This window comes from Pelophylax lessonae (assembly GCF_965119305.1).
Source record: "Pelophylax lessonae genome assembly, chromosome: 12".
Taxonomy (NCBI): domain Eukaryota; kingdom Metazoa; phylum Chordata; class Amphibia; order Anura; family Ranidae; genus Pelophylax; species Pelophylax lessonae.
Genome location: NC_138779.1, coordinates 94,170,448 through 94,189,830, shown reverse-complemented (window position 1 = coordinate 94,189,830; position 19,383 = coordinate 94,170,448). Strand labels below are relative to the sequence as shown.

Below are 19,383 nucleotides of genomic sequence, written 5' to 3'. Positions count from 1 at the left end.
AAAAGCAATGCTTGAATTTGCTTAATATTGCATGAAATGATCAAATTGGTGGTTTGGCTCTTTTGTTGAAACTAGGTAAAGAGCTTGATAAATTAGGAAGACGATTCCAGGACCAGGAACAAACTTTCTTCATTTTACACTACTCTGGTTACTAAGTGTCTTCTAAAAATTGTGTTTGAAGAATCAAAAAAAAAAACAAAAAAAAAACAGAAGGTGGCAAAAAGTAATAATCCAACAAATGATTGAATCCAAGTAAAAAATGTGTGTTAAATCAAACCTATTCCTAAGTAAAATAAAAAAAATAATAAAATCTTGTGCCAACAATTGTGAAAGTCCAAGCTCTTACTTTGCTCTACTGGTACCCTCGTAACCTCATTTACAATTTGTAGGTATCAAAAAGTCATAGCGGAAAAACATAATAACTTCTTAGGATTTGTGCAACTCTTTTTTTTGTCAAAGGTGGCCTATACTGGATCCCAAAAACATAGGTTATGAATTGGTATTTGAGAGTAAAAATCTAATTTTTCAGCAATCTTTTGAGACATATGCACCAATAACTGAAGAAAATAAATTTTCAACAAAGAACATTTTTACAAGGAAATGTTTTCTGTATTCATGAAACATTAAGATAAATTACATTTTATATTATATAACAAGAAATCCTAAAACATTTCAATTCCTTCAACCAGTGGGAACTGAGATCTATTTTTTTTCTGCTAACATCTATGAATATCGGTCTTACTGTTGTGAAAAGGTACAGTCTTAAATTCTCAGAAGAGGAACAAGTAAAATGAAAATTGTCTCTGTACAAGGTATATTCTTTTAGAATAGGCCGATGAAAAAAAAAATATCTGTATAAAGTCCAATGTATAACATTTATACCATATGATACGGTTGGTCTGTGCCCCACCATGCTCATCAAACAAACATGTAAGTCCATAGAGTTTATGTAGTTTGTATCCCTATACGCCAATCTCATCATCAAGATCTTCTTCAAATGTATATCCTTGACCAACTTCCTCGTCCTCCTCCTCCTCCTCGTCATCATCAAGCTCTTCACAGTGACTAGTGTGAAAACTATTATCTTTTTGTGCTGGACTGTCAGCAACCCCTTCATAGATAGAACTTTTTTCTTCTTCACTGTCTCCTTCATAAGCTGATCGGTTTCCTTCCAGGTTTTCAGAGATGACACTTGAATTATAATCCAAGCTAGGGTTTGTAATAGGCAGTGTGGTGGAGTGACTGTATTGGCTTCCTGGGGACTCTGTGATGGAAGACAGCTGTGTAAGTTTACTGCTTTCTGCAGAAAATTTGTAATCACATTGGTCATCTAGACTGTTCCAGTCATCGGTGGGAGCATCTCTGTCCATTACACCCAAAACATCATCCAAAATGGATGGGCCAAAATCAAGATGGAAGGACAAAATAGATTCAGCATGTTTTAACCCACAATCCAGTGGAAGCCAATCTACTTGGTCTGAGTGACCTCTGGTGCATGATTAACGGGGCTAGAAGAAATGCTTCCTGCTCCAGAGCCTATTCCAGAGGACTGAGAAAGCTGACTTAGTGAGTCAGCTGTTTTATTATCATCATGATCTCCAGCTAGTTTCACGACACCATTTTTCTTAGAAGTTGGTACTTCCAGAGGTTGAGGCGAAGACGGGCCATGGTTACTGAGGAAGGATGTATCTCCAAACACATCCCCACCTCTACCAACATGCATAGTGTGTCTAAAATCCCCAAGAGGGGCACTGATCATCTCTCGATCTATGCGGGTTCGCTTCTTTGAGTGAGCGTTGGACTGCTTGAGGATAGGTATCTTGTTGTGAAAACTGCAAAAGAAAAAACACAATATAAATCATTTGAATCACGGCTACTGAGAAGTTAAGAATTGTAAATAAAAATACAGATTTAGGCTCGGTTCACACTAGGGCGACCTGTGAGGCGACCTGGTCGCCTCACAGGTCGCCGCAGGTCGCCTCCCATAGGGAAGCTGCGGACCCGTTCTAATAGGAGCGACACAAGTCGCTCCGACCTAGAAAAAGGGTCCGGAGCTTCTTTGGGGCGACCAGGAGGCGACCGCCATAGACTTCAATGTTATGAAGTCCGTAGCGGCCGCTCCAAGGTCGCGGCGCGCTGCTCGCACCGCGACCTCCGAGGTCACGGTGCGAAGTAGCGTCGCCTGCATGTGAACGGGGGCTTAGTTTAGCTGAAAAAAATAGTTGCATCACAGACTGTCTTACTAAGTAATAGCCATGAAGATGCGCAAAGTACAATGTTCACTGCAAACCAAACATCTTTTAACAATCAAACTATAATAAACTGCCATTTCATTGGCTGCTATAGGTTACTTTGTACTATTGGGCCCTATTCACAAAGCGTGTTCTAGGTGGTTTTCTTTTTTTTTTTGCACATTTTTCGAGCAGCGCCATTCGTTTTAAAAAGGCCTCTCTCTGCGCCAAAAACTCAATAAAGAAGCTCATGTACCAAATTATCATTATGCCAAATGCATTTTGCATCAAGCTTTTCACACATTTTGTTGTGCAGCAAAACCTGATTGCTATCCCCGTTTGAGGTGCCATCAAAAAATAATGGCACCAGAAGCACGTTTTGCGCTTTCATATGCTTCCAGAAACATGAGCGGAAGCACTCGTATTGGCCCTTGTTTCTGTTCTGCCCAGGTGTAAACAGGGCCTTGGTTTAAGTGTTGCCGGTGACCCAACTGGGGAGGTTCAACCTATTTATTTGTCCTGTCGGCTATTGTCAATAGAAAATTATGGGATATTCAACATTTGACAGTTGTTGCCAGAAAAGGAATAAAGGGGAAATCTGACAGAGGTTGTAGCCTTCCCTACTCTATCCAAAAAAAAAGTGTTAAAAAGGTATACATACATTTTAAAGCAAGCTTTTTAAAGGTGAATTCAGTTATAATTCAGGAGGCTTGCCAAATCAAAGAACACGGGCTTTGATTGTAACTCACATAAAAGTTTTCAAATTATATTTAAACCCAAGAACAAATATGTAATATAATGCAGTTACCAAAAAAATGATGTTGATCCTGACAAAAATCAAGCTTACTTGTAACTTTTTCTCAGTTTCTGCACTACACCGAAACCCCAAACAACTTCATCAGCCTTTCAAATTTCTTTGGTGAACAACATCCCCCACCCCTAAACCCTTTAATGAAGGTAAGGAAAGGGACAGGTGTTTGTAGTCCAAATCAGGATGACTATGCTACACCTCCTCAAATACTGTACAGTGAGTTAGCAATGTCACCCTACAACGCCAAGTAAAAATAAATGGACCCGATACAGGCACCGCGTTTAAGAATGGGTAAGCTGGTCAATTATTGCATATTAGTTTTGGGTTTAGATATGCATAAGGAAAGGCAAAAGCTGTGTGTTTTTTTTTTTTTTTTTTTTTTTTTTTACAGGCTATACAGAAAATTGCTCTACAACCAAAGAGTACATATGATTGAATATACACAGGGAGGTTACATTCCAGTTGATATTTCATATTTCCAAGCATTCGTGTCCCTTTAAAACTGCACAGGTGGCCTCCATATCCAGCCAGCATGAAAACTATAAAACAGACACTTGGAAATAGACCATTTATCACTTGAAAAGCAAGATGGGATAAATGAGGGTGTGTGAAAAACAGCCGATCCCTAGTTTGAAATACTTACCCACCAGTCTGCTAACAAACCAAAATAAACCTGTCTAACAATAAGTTAAAAGCAGGAGTTTAGTTAACACATATTTGCAAATGCATGCGGAAGCTGCAAGGCCAGCGACAAGGCATCCTGCGTACTTGCAGAACCTAACACTAAATAACACTGCTCAACCTGAGTGTATAAGTGTCTTCACAAAGGGAAGTACATGCTTGCTAATAGATGGATTGGAAACAGATGGGAATGGAGACCGCCCAATCCTCCCCCACCTGCTCCAATCCACGACTGGTAACGAAAAACGCATGGCTGCACAGAAAAGCCATGGGGTGCAAACTAAATGTGATCAGCTGGGAGACAAATATGTGTTAACTAAACTCCTGCTTTTAACTTATTGTTAGACAGGTTTATTTTGGTTTGTTAGCAGACTGGTGGGTAAGTATTTCAAACTAGGGATCGGCTGTTTTTCACACACCCTCATTTATCCCATCTTGCTTTTCAATTGACTATTCACAGGGATGGAGACACTGTGCAGTGCTCGCCAGTTCTCATATAAAGTCCCAATTTGCCCATTTCTTGTATCTTACTAGGGATGGAGACGCTTGCTTTACAGGCGGGTGTCTCACTCAAAGTCCCAAATTTGCCTATGGCATCTTTACTAAAGGGATGGGGTTGTGTGTCTCCCAGCTGATCACATTTAGTTTGCACCCCATGGCTTTTCTGTGCAGCCATGCGTTTTTCGTTGCCAGTCATGGATTGGAGCAGGTGGGGGAGGATTGGGCGGTCTCCAATCCCATCTGTTTCCAATCCATCTATTAGCAAGCATGTACTTCCCTTTGTGAAGACACTTATACACTCAGGTTGAGCAGTGTTTAGTGTTAGGTTCTGCAAGTACGCAGGATGCCTTTTCGCTGGCCTTGCAGCTTCCGCATGCATTTGCAAATATGTGTTAACTAAACTCCTGCTTTTAACTTATTGTTAGACAGGTTTATTTTGGTTTGTTAGCAGACTGGTGGGTAAGTATTTCAAACTAGGGATCGGCTGTTTTTCACACACCCTCATTTATCCCATCTTGCTTTTCAATTGACTATTCACAGGGATGGAGACACTGTGCAGTGCTCGCCAGTTCTCATATAAAGTCCCAATTTGCCCATTTCTTGTATAGACCATTTATCACTGCCATTGCCACAGCTGTAACTTCCTAAAGAGAATCTCACCAGCAGTTTTACACAATATCTGATGTGACACGCATACTTAAATATGTTCAGCGTGCTTGGCATCCAGCTGGAATGCAGGAGGTCTCGGAGGGGATAGTAAAAACAGGCCTTGAAACCGGAGGAACAAAGAGTGTCCGCAAGATGCGTACTATAACTTGTGTACACGGCATGATTAAAAATGTATCAAACTTTATTTTAGGCAGTAGTAAAAGACAAGTCTCTGAATTCCACTCATCTAAATTGAGCCAACTTATCTCAGCAGCAGAGCAACTTGCCTAACAATTGAACTGAGTAACTTCTGATTTTACTATTAAGTTTCACAATCTGTATTTCCTAATAGCTCTTGGCTCTACCTTACTGAATAACACCTGCTGGCTTCTTCTACTGCTTGGCATAATCTAGCTTCAACTATTTACATTTTCACCTTATTTTCATCCATATTCTTGGAAAGGGTGTCATGCGCCACCCAATTAATTTTCCATTGGCATAAATTGAGATCGCAATTATTTGACCTGTACAAGACATTTCTAGTCAAGGCAATGGGAAATGGTAACAGATCCAGAAAGTAGGAAAGTCTCATGAATTGGTTGATGTTCCCTGAAAATAAAGACAAGGGGGTTGATTTACTAAAACAAGAGTGCAAAATCTGGTGCTGTTGTGCATGGTAGCCAATCAGCTTCTAACTTTAGTTTGTTCAATTAGGCTTTAAAAAAATAAATAAATGAAAAAAAAAAAACCTGGAAGCTGATTGGTTTCTATGCAGAGCTGCAACAGATTTTGCACTCTCCAGTTTTAGTAAATCAACCACAAGATCTTGTACATTCACATCTCCAGCAGCACATAGACCCTACTTTTGCTCCATTCCAGTGCTCCATGTATCAGACTTTTCTGCATTCAACATTTCAGAGATTGTTGGATTTCTATGTCCCCTTATGCTGCCACGGTTCCATCATTTGACTCCCATCTCGCTACTGTGTACCGTATTGATGTAAGGGTCAAAGGTTTGAGCCACAGCTCGTGGCATCCAATGTTCCCACAAGTATTGAATGCTGAATAGTATTAAGCCTGGTACACAAAAAAAAACATGAGGAGCTTGCTGTACTAAGTATGCGATAGAGCTGCACGATAAATTGTTTAAAAAAATAAAATAAAAATCGCGATCTTGATTCACCCTCCTCATGATCCTAAAACGGCATTTCCTCGATTCATACAGAGCCGTTCTCTGCTCACTGACGGCTGTCAAAAAAAAAAAAAAGGAGCCTCTGGCAAATGTTTATCAACATTGTGCTACTAGATAACTATAAACACAATGTTTTACATTTGTATTATTTTTTTACATACAAAATGTATCATTTTGTTCTTTTAATTCAAAAGGAATGAACTTCCGTCTGTAAAGGGCCGTACACACTTGACGAAAATCGGACGAAATATCCTCCGATTTTTCTCTGTCTTCTCAGCGTTCATTACCGTTTTTATGTAATGGGTTGGTGAAATTCTCGCGCTGGAAGAATCCCTGGAAGAAGCTGTGTGGGCACGCAGCGTAACGCGTAGGACGCCAAACCGGAAGTGACGTAGCGGCAATACGAGTGTTATACAATAGGAAAGACGGAATATAATGTGAGTCTGATTTTAAATCTATTTTAATAAATTATCAACGGTACTTCACTATTGTGGCCCATTTATTTTTGGAGATACAACGGTTCCACACATACCCCCTGGAATACCGGTCCACAGAGGAGAGTTTTCGGGTATTACTAGCGGGACCTACACGCCATAGAGAAGGAGGAAATACCATACAAAAGCAAATAACACAAGGCTTATTGTAAAGGCAATTGAGGTGAGCGCTTAGGACACCTAGTGGCCACTGCATGGAAGAGCACCTGCATGAGATTTGGGAAAGAAGATTCTTTTGAACACACACCGCTTTATTTATTTAACTTATTTCAAGGACACTTTAGCACTTTACCACCTTTTGAATTATATATGTATTGTCGGTTTAAAAGCACCACTATATAATTTTATCACTGGCACTTTATTAATAATAATTTTTATAACAATTTTATATAAGGATTGCGGATTGTATTAAGCACTAATTTTTACATCACCTATAAGATAATATTTATGTATTGAAGAGAAATTAATTTATTACTAATTTATATTTACATCACTTATTAGATATTATTTATGCACTAGAGAAAATTTATTTATTAGTCAACAGTATTTTATTCAAGCACATAGGGATTTATATGATTAACATATTTGGAAGCACTGAAAGCAATTTTATCTATATGAATAATATGCACTAATTTATTTTCACTAAGCACCTTTAAAGCGCGGTACTCCCCCCCCCCCCCCCTGCTATACATTACCGTTTTTAGTCGACAGTGCATAAATGTTCACTAAATTTCTCGTCCGATTTTTCTTTTTTTTTGGCACATTTGTTCCTAGACTTCCGGGTTGTCAACAACTTCACATCTTTCGTATCCGATTTTTCACGGACGTACTCCATACACATTAAACGAAAATCGTTTGGGGAAGGACAAAAAAATTTTTGGTGTTTGTCCCTCCGTTTTTTTTTGTTGAAAATGTCGGCATCGGCTGCTGAAAGTTGTGTACACACTAGGCGAAAATCGGACGATTTCACATCGGGCGGGTATTTTCGGCAGATTTTCTACTAGTGTGTATCCCACTTAAAGGAGGGCAGTTTAACCACTTAAAGACCAGGCCTTTTTCTGACACTTGCTGCTTACAAGTTAAAATCCAGTATTTTTTTTGTTAGAAAATTACTTAGAACCCCCAAACATTATATATATAATTTTTAATTTTTTTTTAGCAGAGACCCTAGAGAATAAATTGGCGATTGTTGCAATCTTTTATGTCACACTGTATTTGCGCAGAAGTCTTTCAAATGCATTTTTTTGGGAAAAAATACACTTTAATGAATTAAAAAAAAAAAACAAACAGTAAAGTTAGCCCAATTATTTTTGTAGAATGTAAAAGATGTTGTTACACCAAGAATTGTAACCTTGCTCCTCATTTTATCCAGAACCCTGCAGCTCTATTATGGGATGTTACTACAGTGATCCCCCCACTGAGATATTGTGTTCTAACAGGGAGACTGCTGCTCTCCCCCCCTCCCCCCGCCAGCCAATCACTGCCATGATTGGCTGCTGGTTTTCCAGCATGCCCGTTCAACAGAAGCCAGACATTAGGCTGGTTTCTGTCAGACAAGCTACTGTAAACACTACCCAAACGTCAGCCGGTTTCTTCTGAACCAGCCGCTACTCGGCCTGTGTGTACCAGCCTTTACAGAGGCTGCAAGCACAAACAAAGCAAATGTAAGTAGCACTGCTGACTGGACTGACGGGGCAAGCTCTCACAGTTGGTGAGCCCATGTGTATGATATCTCTTCTGTTACAGGAAACTTTCATTAGACTCTAATAGCGCCCCTAAAAATGTCCACATAATCCAGAACCCACGAAGGCTGCCATTTTGTGTACTGGATCTATATTTCAGACAATGTAGCCAGGGCCGGACTGGGAATAAAAACCAGCCCTGGAAATAATTTCATACCAGCCCCATAGCATTATTATACCGGCCCAACAGCATAGCGTCATTATTTTCTTGATCATAAAAGGGAAAACCATGCATTTTAAAGCACATATAAAGCGTGTATTATATGTAGATAAGACAGATATAAAATCACATAGGGTTTTATATCTATATGTATATAGAGATAGATACATACATACATACATACTGTACATAAGAGCAAATTCCAGTTAAAAGTGGAGCAATTATCAAGAACAGTCCACTTATTGTGATGGTGATATATTACGAGAATAAAAAATAATCAAAGTCTGTCTTTACATGAGGGTCCGCAGAGTTCCCCCTTGCACTGTAATGGTGAATCCTGCAGACTGATGTAAAGGGGAACCCCAGGAACTCTGGAAATGTGACCAGAGACTACCTTCTGCAGAAAGAAGGGGGGTTACTGTATTCACTTCCCCCTTACGTCACTGACCCCTACTCAGACTGGTCTGGCGGAGCTGTCACTGACCTCCTCTCAGGTGCACCGTGCAGGGCCCAGTCAGTTGGTTCCAGCTTGTTGGCTCTGGGTTTATCCTATAGTCTTCTCTCCACAGTCCACATACATCTTACTTCTCCCCTGACCCCCATCCTGGTGGCACTCCCACACCTGACTCCTCTCCAGACTCCCCCTCAGAGACTGCAGAGGAGATGTCAGAGGTTGCAGACATGTTACAGGAGATGTCAGAGGTTGCAGACATGTTACAGGAGATGTCAGAGGTTGCAGACATGTTACAGGAGATGTCAGAGGTTGCAGACATGTTACAGGAGATGTCAGAGGTTGCAGACATGGCACAGGAGATGTCAGAGGTTGCAGACATGGCACAGGAGATGTCAGAGGTTGCAGACATGGCACAGGGGGATGTCAGAGGTTGCAGACATGGCACAGGAGATGTCAGAGGTTGCAGACATGTTACAGGAGATGTCAGAGGTTGCAGACATGGCACAGGAGATGTCAGAGGTTGCAGACATGGCACAGGAGATGTCAGAGGTTGCAGACATGGCACAGGAGATGTCAGAGGTTGCAGACATGGCACAGGAGATGTCAGAGGGTGCAGACATGGCACAGGAGATGTCAGAGGTTGCAGACATGGCACAGGAGATGTCAGAGGCTGCGGAGGGGTCCAATCTTACCCGCCCCTGGTGTAGAAAGGCGCGCTTCACCACCCCGACCGAGATCAGTGCCCTTCTATAAAAATGACACCGCCCAGTGCCATTACATCACTACTGGCCGTCCCCGGCCTAGCTGCAGCCATATACTATACGGGTGCCACCAGGGCTGGTGGAAAGATTTTTGACACCCTAGGCAACCCCCCCCCAGCTAGGAAGCAGGGCCAAGAGGAGTGAGCTGGGTACGGGCCCCCTGTATGAGGCCCAGGCCCCATCAGTTCAGCAGGAGGGCCCAGGCAGTAGGAGGAATCAGATCATGGAAAAGGGGGGTGACTGGTGTGGCGGGAGGAAAATTACAGGAACCGATCCCCTGTATGGGTCTCCCTGCAGCAGCTGAAAGCTGGCTTTTCCTCCTCCCTCTCCTGCTGCTTTGGTTCTTGCAATTGCCCCCCTCTATACTGATCACCCCCTCCTGTCCATGATCAGATGCCCCCTTTTCCCTACTGCCCAGGCTCCCCTGTATGTGTCCCCCTTACTCGCAGCGCTGCTGGCTTCATCTTCTCTCCCTCCCATATGTTTTCAGTTGCTGCAGAGGGAAGGGGGGAACCACAGGAGATCTGTTCTAGTAAACAACTGTTGATGACCACTTTCCGCCTGCTGTCCTTTGTGCCCCTACAGCGGCTGCTGCAGGGTAGGGGAGAATAGCTTCAGGATAAAAAACAGGTCTGGTAGGCTATACAAGGCCCCATAATTTCTAACGGCAGCCCTGGTTGTAGTGGTGAGGAGGGTGATATCAGTGGCAGTGCTGAAGGGGGTGGGATAAGTAGCAGTGGATGTGGTGAGGGGGTGGGATCAGTGGCAGTAGTGGTGATGAAGATGGTGGTGGTGAGGGGGGGTTGGGATCAGTGGCAGCGGTGAGGGTGGTGGTGAGTGGGTGGGATCAGTGGCAGCGGTGGTGGTGAGGTGGGGAGGGATCGGTGGCAGCGGTGGTGGTGATGAGGGGGGTGGGATCAGTGGTAGCGGTGGTGGTGGTGAGGGCGGTGGGATCAGTGGCAGCGGTGGTGGTGGTGAGGGGGGTGGGATCAGTGGTAGCGGTGGTGGTGGTGGTGAGGGGGGTGGGATCAGTGGCAGCGGTGGTGGTGGTGAGGGGGGTGGGATCAGTGGCAGCGGTGGTGGTGGTGAGGGGGGTGGGATCGGTGGCAGCGGTGGTGGTGATGAGGGGGGTGGGATCGGTGGCAGCGGTGGTGGTGATGAGGGGGGTGGGATCGGTGGCAGCGGTGGTGGTGATGAGGGGGGTGGGATCGGTGGTGGTGGTGATGAGGGGGGTGGGATCGGTGGCAGCGGTGGTGGTGACGAGGGGGGTGGGATCGGTGGTGGTGATGAGGGGGTGAGATCAGTGGCAGCGGTGGTGAGGGGGGTGGGATCGGTAGCAGCGATGGTGGTAGTGATGAGGGGGGTGGGATGAGTGGCGGCAGGGGTGGGCAGCAGGGGGGGTGGTGAGGGGGATGGGATCAGTGCTGGCGGTGGTGGGATCAGTGGCAGTGGTGGTGGTGGGGGGGTGGGATCAGTGGCAGGGGTGGTGGTGGTGGTGGTGAGGGGGGGGGGGTTGGATCAGTGATGGTGGTGAGGGGACTGGGATCAGTGGCAGCTATAGTGGTGACTGAGGGGAGATTAGTGGCAGTGGTGATGGGGGGGGGTGCCCCCCCATCCTATCAGGGATAAAATCTGTGGGGGTGCCGGTGGTGGGATCAGCAGGGGGCAGTGGTGATGGAGGATGGGATCAATTGCACTGCTGATTACTGTACTTACTTTGTCAGTCGATTCAGCCTCAGTGCCTCTTCACACGTGCTGCCCTGCAGGGATGCTTCTTCTGACGTGTGGTGGCGGGTCTCCCAGCAGAGAGCAGAGCTCCTCCCCCTCACTCTATTGGTCGTCAGCGACAGCGTCGGCTGACTTTCTCCTTCCACCGGTGTACTGCCGACACCTTCAGCTTCTCTCGCTGAAGCAATGGGCGATTGGGCGGAGTCGAGAGGATAGGCGGCCTGCAGTGACACTGCTCACTCAGCCAGCCTCCCCTTAGCAGCGAGCAGACAACGGTGGCCAGGCCACTCCCCCAGTCACACAGCGGCGGAACGGAACTTGCGGCCGAGAATGGTGGGCAGGCGGCCGGAACTTGCAGGCGAGCGGCCGAGAATGGTTATGGCGGGCAGGCGGCCGGAACTTGCGGGCGGGCGGCCGAGAATGGCGGGCTGCCGGAACTTGCGGGCAGCTGGAACTTGCACGCGGGCGGGCCCTCTGAGTGCTGCTGCTCTCAAAGCGGCCCCAGGGCAGTCGGCCTACCGGGAAATCTCCCGTTATCCCGGTAGGCCAGTCCGGCCCTGAATGTAGCGAATTGGCTTAATAGGAAGGGGAAGCACTGTATCAGGAGGAGCAACCTGTGAAGTGGAAAAAAGGATAACGCCCGACCGTTGCCCGCCGACCATCGAAACAGTGAAAATATTTTTGGGCATGCGTGATGAGGTAATACAGATTTAAACTGAACGACCTCAACACCAATGTATAGAATATCGTTCTTTCGCAAATGAGACAAATTTTTTGTTTTTTTCAAACGGTATTTTTTGTTCACAATATCGATATCGGTCATTGATGGCTGTGGCATTAACGAGTAGAATATCGGCCAATTGCTCGCTGAACGGAAATTTTCGGCCGATTTTCTTATCGTGTATTCCAGCCATTACAGTATTCCAATGTTTTTTTTCTCCCTCACTCAGCTAATGTGACCCCAGTGCTGATGGAGAGGGGCAGGCGAGGGGGAAACAAGCATGCAGGCATCCGACATCCTTGGTTGTTAGACTGCCAGTAACTAAAAAGTTGTAATGATGCACAATGAAAACCTGTAACTAAAAGGCAGGCCTGGTCCACTCGCTGGCTTGTATACAACTTTTAGGCTTGGTTCCCAATATTGCGAATTCGATGCATTTTAAACCACATCCAATTCGTATGACATATGAACCAGCAGCCTTCTACATGGAGCCGGTTCACATATCTGTGGGCCTGCCGTGGTCCCCATTTAAAAAGAGCCCTGTGAGTTTCTCAGTCCGGTTCAGGTGCAATTTCAAGTAAAAATTTGCGCCTGAACTGGTGAACAAAAAACTGCACCTGACTGCTTTTAAAAATACAGGGAAACCATGGCCTGACAAATGTGAACTGAGCCTTATGCTGGCAATACACTATACAAAAAATCGTCCGAAATTTGGTCATTTGGACAGTTCTATCGCGTTTTGGCCAGTTAACGGGCACAAATCGGTAATTGGTTATGAAGTTTTTGAGCTGAAAAAAAAAAAAGGACAAGTTTTGAAATTTTCTGCCAAACGAATGATAAATTGAAAGGTTATTGTGTTTCTCGTCCAAACTGTTTGCACTAGGTATATGTGAAAAAAGGAACAAAAAACTGATTCATTTATGTCCATTGAACGATCAGTCATTACATGATGGCACAATCGTTTGCTCTCGTGGCCGAGTGTTCGTTTTTCAAAAATTAGTTTTAACGATTTTTCGTATAGTGTATGACCAGCATTAGACATTTTACCAAGGCACCCTGGTTGAAAAATGCTACCCTTCAGAACCCCGTCAAATAGGTTTAAATTTTTTCTAGCCTACCTCCATTATTTGAACAATGTTGAAGTTTGAAAACATACTTTTCCAAGAGCCCAACACATTTAGTTCCTTGAATGCAGTGACACATTTACAATGCCTTGTGACTATGCATGGTTTGTGTCACATTAGCAACATGAAAGAAGATTTTAAGGTAGGCTTATATTGGATTGTCATAAAAAGGAATGATCATTTATATTGCTATGCAATGCTGAGGTTATAAAAGAAAAGTTTATGCTGTTACTTATGGTGGGATCTCCTTTAAAGGTCTCAAGACTTAAAAGGTTGCATATCTTGAAATAAAATCTCTACGCTTAAAGTGGAAGTTAACCCTCCTCTGCAACTTGTACCTATAGGTAGGCCTATGATAAGTACCTATAAGTACTGTAAATATCTCCTAAACATGTACCGTTTAGGAGATATTTACTTGCGCATGCGCCCTGAAGGAACGGCCGCTCGTGTCGTTCCTTCAGAGCCCCGTGCTGTGAACGTCGGCTCCCGCGTGCATGACGTCATCGCGGCTCCAGCCAATCAGATGGCCGGATTGCAGCAAACCCAGAAGTAGGGCGACCGAACATGTCACCCGTGAGAGAGGTGAGCGGACGGCACTGCGGGGCTTCGTTCTAAGGTAAGTATTTCCTAATGAGCTAGTATGTGATGCATACTAGCTCATTATGTGTTTGTCTTTCAGGTGTTATTTTTATTTCTTTTTTTTTTTTCCTGAGGTTTACAACCTCTTTAGTCCCAGTTCACACTACTGCGACTTGTCAGGCGGCTTGGTTGCCTGACAAGTCGCGGTCCATTCAGTGCTATGGGAACTGTTCTAATAGGAGCGACTCAAGTCGCTCCGACTTAGAAAATTGTTCCTGCACTACATTTGACAGAAGTCGGAGCGACTTGCATTGACTTCCATTATGTGAAGTTCGTGCAAGTCGCGCCGAAGTCGCAGTGCACGGCGACTACACTAGTCGCCCCGAAGTCGTGTCGACATAGTGTGAACCGACTCTTAATGTTCCTACTTCACAATGCATAATGAAGGCCCCTTGACCCCATCCTCTAGGGAAAGGGAGCCTTTACTGCTGGAAGCTTGGCAGCTATGTGGGTGTTGTTATAAACAGGGAATTTAAGTGAATTTGATGGGATTGGCCACTAAGGCACGAGGTGATGGGGTGGAGCCTGAACTCTAGAAAAGGGGCTACGCAAGGGCATGTCCCACCACTCTGAGGTGATTTTGATGTGACAAGAGTTGCCCACCCACCTGCATGTTGCAAATTTGTCACAGCTTTATTGGCAATATGGATATTCCTTTATGGGCCATGCCCTCACGTTTTAGTCTGGGATCAGTTTAATACCTGTCTCGCACTGATGGTGGAGACAGGCCTACTGTTAGACAATCTGTGTTATGATGCTCATGGTATAGACCATGACTGCCATCATTATGTGGTAGTTTAATATTGTTACAGTTGGTAAGTTCAATAAAGCTGTGGCCTTGCCCTAATTCCAACTTAAAAAAGTCTGTGTGTCTTTTCTGGGGGGCAAGGTCTTGTGTTTATAATAACTGGTCAGAATGGGCCTAAGCTTATCAGCAGTCATGCAAGAACATGAATACACTAGGGATCGACTGATTATTGGCAAAGCCGATATTTCGGGGGCCGATATGCACTTTCCCCGATATAAATCGAAATCGGCCCCTGGAGGTTACTGATATTACCGATATTTCGGGAAAGTGCGTTTACCTGAGTGATGCCTGCAGCTAGAGGCATCACCCCGGTACCGGCGTCCATAGCTGACGGTCGGCTGTCTTGTAATGACAACGGATGCGGCTGAGAAGCCACTCGGCTGTCATTACAAGGAGCGGGAGGGGACGTCCACGGCTCGCCCGGGTATCCCGTCCCACCAGGAGACCCGGGCAACCAGCCTGCACGGCCGCTGAAGAGAGGACCCGATCAAAGACGCATATCCAATAAATTCTGCATTAGTGTCCAAGTGTCCAAATCAGAGATGCAATCTTGTGGAAAGTGCACACCAGTCTGTGAAATCCCTCCACCTAATAGATTGGCCTCTCACCTCCAAATAGGACCCAAATGGGCCAGCAAAAGCATATACTGAGGATATCTGACTCCTGGAATGACACTCCAGCCTCTCACCTCCGGAGGTCTCAAGACACGGGACATGCGATGCAAAATATATAAAGGAAAAATATAATGCTCTCCGTTTCAACAATCAGGCTTTATTGAGGTAAATGAAAGTTTACTCACATGTACAGTGCACTTCCCCGTGCCTGCTGTTATGGCAATAGTAGCGTGTGTCACTAGAGAGATGTTCGACGTCGGTCATGCAAGCTCCGCCCCCCTATACGCGTTACGACGACCGTATGGCTCCAACGTCTTCCTCGGTAGGGGTCCCTAGTGACACACACGCTACTATTGCCATAACAGCAGGCACGGCGAAGTGCCCTGTACATGTGAGTAAACTTTAATTTACCTCAATAAAGCCTGATTGTTGAAACGGAGAGCACTATATTTTCCCTTTTATATTTTGCATCGCATGTCCCGTGTCTTGACACCTCCGGAGGTGAGAGGCTGGAGTGTCATTCCAGGAGTCAGATATCCTCAGTATATGCTTTTGCTGGCCCGTTTGGGTCCTATTTGGAGGTGAGAGGCCAATTTATTAGGTGGAGGGATTTCACAGACTGGTGTGCACTTTCCACAAGATTGCATCTCTGATTTGGACACTTGGACACTAATGCACAATTTATTGGATTTTGAGCACAATCACAGTTCTTATGGACTTTAGATATTGATTATATTATCATCTTTTGATTTTATTGGTGCACGTCTGGCGCAGCACGTTTTATGTATTTATATGATTTATTGTGGGATGTGAACACGATTGGTGTGTGCTGCCGGCTACATAAGTTTTACATTTTTATGCACAGTGATATTTAAGCACTTTTTCAGTATATAGTTCATGCACAGTGTTTCTATTTATTTTTGAGTGTTATATCACATATTTGGTTTTGCGCTGATAATTTTTTGTTATATCATTATGGGGTATTGTTTGTAGAATATTGAGGAAAATAATGAATTTAATCCATTTTGGATTAAGGCTGTAACATAACAAAATATGGAAAACGTGAAGCGCTATCAATACTTTCCCTATGCAGTGTGTGTGTATAATATATATATATATATATACACACACACACACACACACACACACACACACACACACACACACACATACATATACACACACACACATTTTTTTTTTTTTCTTATATAGAAATTTATTATGTTCAACATTTTAATTATTGTCATGAATTTAAAATGAATATAAAATTTATTGGTCGGCCATTACTGGCACCTTTAGCGCAGGAAAAGCTCAAGAAAAATGTATCCCCTTAAATTCCATGTATGTCTTCACACTGGTCCATTGCGCTTCCGTTGGGGTGTCTAAAATCCTGCTTGCTGCATTTTTGGTCAGTTAAAAAAACTGCACAAAAAAAAAAACCGCACTTCCCTGTTAACAAGCATTGAAAATGCATCAACGCACCGGTGTTACTTTTTTTTATGCAGTTTTTGAGTCAATAAGCATTGTAAAATAACGGTAAAGTCGTGTCAAAGTCATGTGCATTTTTCAGTGGCACGATCGGCACTTATCTGCAAAATGCCAATAAGACCATATTCGGCCAATACGTTTCCGCCGCCAAAATTTTGGTGTATCTCTAATTGTAGGTCAATAGGAACACATCAACAGCGCATCACTGTGAAAGGGGCCTAACCCATATTTTTATTAGAGTCTCCAGGTTGGAGCATATATAGCAGTGGATAAATGAAAGAAGTATAGCCAAAGCCAATTTGGATCACAGGGGTGCAGTTTGTTCCGCACTTCTGTGACCTGCTGTGGACTGACGTCACTCAGCTGGTCCAGGCTTGGGAAATATCCATGTAGATGCTTACACCGGCAGCTGGCTCAGCATCTCAGTGAGCCACTGAGAGCCTGAGCCAGCTGCTCCCATCCTCTCCAAAGCCCAATGCACCCGTGAGCGCTGAATGGGCAGAGCAGAGGGCTGGTGACTGACAGTCACCATCTCTCTCCTCATTAAAGACCAGGAGTGGTCCTGAATCCTGCAGATTTTGATCTTGGATGCCGCAGGAGACAGCTGCAGATGGGATTGGTGCTGCAGCCATCTAGGAGAGTATGATTGTTTATTTATTTTTTTTAAATGGCAGGTTTGCCTGGAGGGAGCCCACTCCTCTTTAACCACTTGCCGACCGCCGCAAGTAAATATACTGCGGCGGTCAGCCCCGGCCAGGCAAAGTGACGTATATTTACGTCACTAGCCCGAGCCGCTCTGGCGCGCGCGCACGCGATCCCGCCGATGACTCGATTGGGTTCAGAACCGATCAGTCATCAGGTCCAGGCCAATCATTTTTGGCCTGGACCTGTTGATCGGTCCTGCCCAATGAAGTGACACTCTAAGCCTGTGAAATGTAAACACAGGCTTAAAGAAGATGTGCCCTCCCCTCCCAAAGGTCTTTTTGGATCCAGCGTGAGAGGAGAGCACATCTAACTGTGAGTAACTGCACCAAGCACCCACACAAAGCTAGATAGGCACATTTAACCCCCGATCGCCCCCCCCCCCCAATTAACCCCTACAGTCCCTGACACAACACACACTGTATACAGCATATAGCATTTTCCTATATACCTGTATACGTGTGATTTGTGGTCAGGTGTAGCGCTTGCGGCCCCCCCTTTTCCACTTAAATTACCCCCCCAATAAAGATTTAACCCCCTGATCCCCCCCTGATCACCGCCAGTTAACCCCTACCCCGCTGTCACATCAACACTAATACAAACGTAATATACGGTATTTTTGTATTAGTGTGATTGTGATCAGAATTAGCGCAGGCGACTAAGTTTCTGTCCCAAGAAGGTTTAGGGTCCCCGCCACCCCCCCCAATAAAGATTTAACCCCCCCCTGATCACCCCTACACCCCCTGCCACAACACACACCGTATACATTATATAGAATTTTCCTATATACCTGTATAAGTGTGATTTGTGGTCAGGTGTAGCGCTTGCGGCCCCCCCTTTTCCACTTAAATTACCCGCCACCCCCCCAATAAAGATTTAACCCCCTGATCCCCCCCTGATCACCGCCAGTTAACCCCTACCCTGCTGTCACATTCACCACTAATACAAACGTAATATACTGTGTTTTTGTATTTTTGTATTAGTGTGATTGTGATCAGAATTAGCGCAGGCGACTAAGTTTCTGTCCCAAGGAGGTTTAGGGTCCCTGCCACCCCCCCAATAAAGATTTAACCCCCTGATCCCCCCCTGATCACCCCTACACCCCCTGCCACAACACACACTGTATACAGTATGTAGCATTTTCTATATACCCGTATAAGTGTGACTTGTGACCAGGTTTAGCGCTTGCCACTGTTTCTTTTATCCGTAGGATACCCGCCAGCCCCGCCCAATAAAGATTTAACCCCCTGACCCCCCCCTGATCACATCCAGTTAACCCCTTCCCCCCTGTCACATTGCACACTAATACACACATAATATACTGTTTTTACTGTATTTTGTATTAGTGTGATTGTGACTTGAGGTTGCGCTAGCGAGTTAGTTTCTATCCCAAAGGAGGTTTAGGGTCCCCACCATCCCCAGTGCATAGTTAGAAATAACCCCTTGATTACCACACACACATACACACATGCACATACACTTCTATTACTAGTATAGTGTTTGAACAGATCAATATCTGATCTGATCAGAACTATACTAGCGCCCCCATAGTTTAGGGTTCCCAAAACGCGGTGTTTGCACCGTCAGCACTGATTCCTGCCAGCACCTGCGTTTAACCCTTTCACCCAGGCAAGTGTAGTAATCAATAGATTACTGTCACTAAAAAAAACACAACACACAAAACCGCTGTGTTAGCAGAGTCAGGCCTGATCCCTGCTAGCAGTAGCAGTTTTTTTGGTAGCGCTTGAAATAGTCCTTGACAACCAGGTGCTTTTATTACCTGTGAGTCAACACCACTGTACAGGTAAATTTAGTTACCAAAATGTCTAAACGTTTGTACAGTGGTGAAGAGGCTTATAGTATGCTGGCCGTGTCATCTGATAG

The 19,383-nt window shown here is 44.7% G+C and overlaps 1 pseudogene across 1 annotated transcript; it reads right to left on the bottom strand.

Annotated features, from left to right (window-relative positions):
• Positions 1-527: 527 nt before the first annotated feature.
• On the bottom strand, positions 528-17,429 carry LOC309568890 (annotated as a pseudogene). Its single transcript has 3 exons — positions 17,327-17,429; positions 5,403-5,481; positions 528-1,832 (listed from the first exon to the last, which is right to left on the bottom strand). The product of its transcript is annotated as an uncharacterized misc_RNA (transcript).
• Between the last annotated feature and the right edge of the window lie 1,954 nt (positions 17,430-19,383).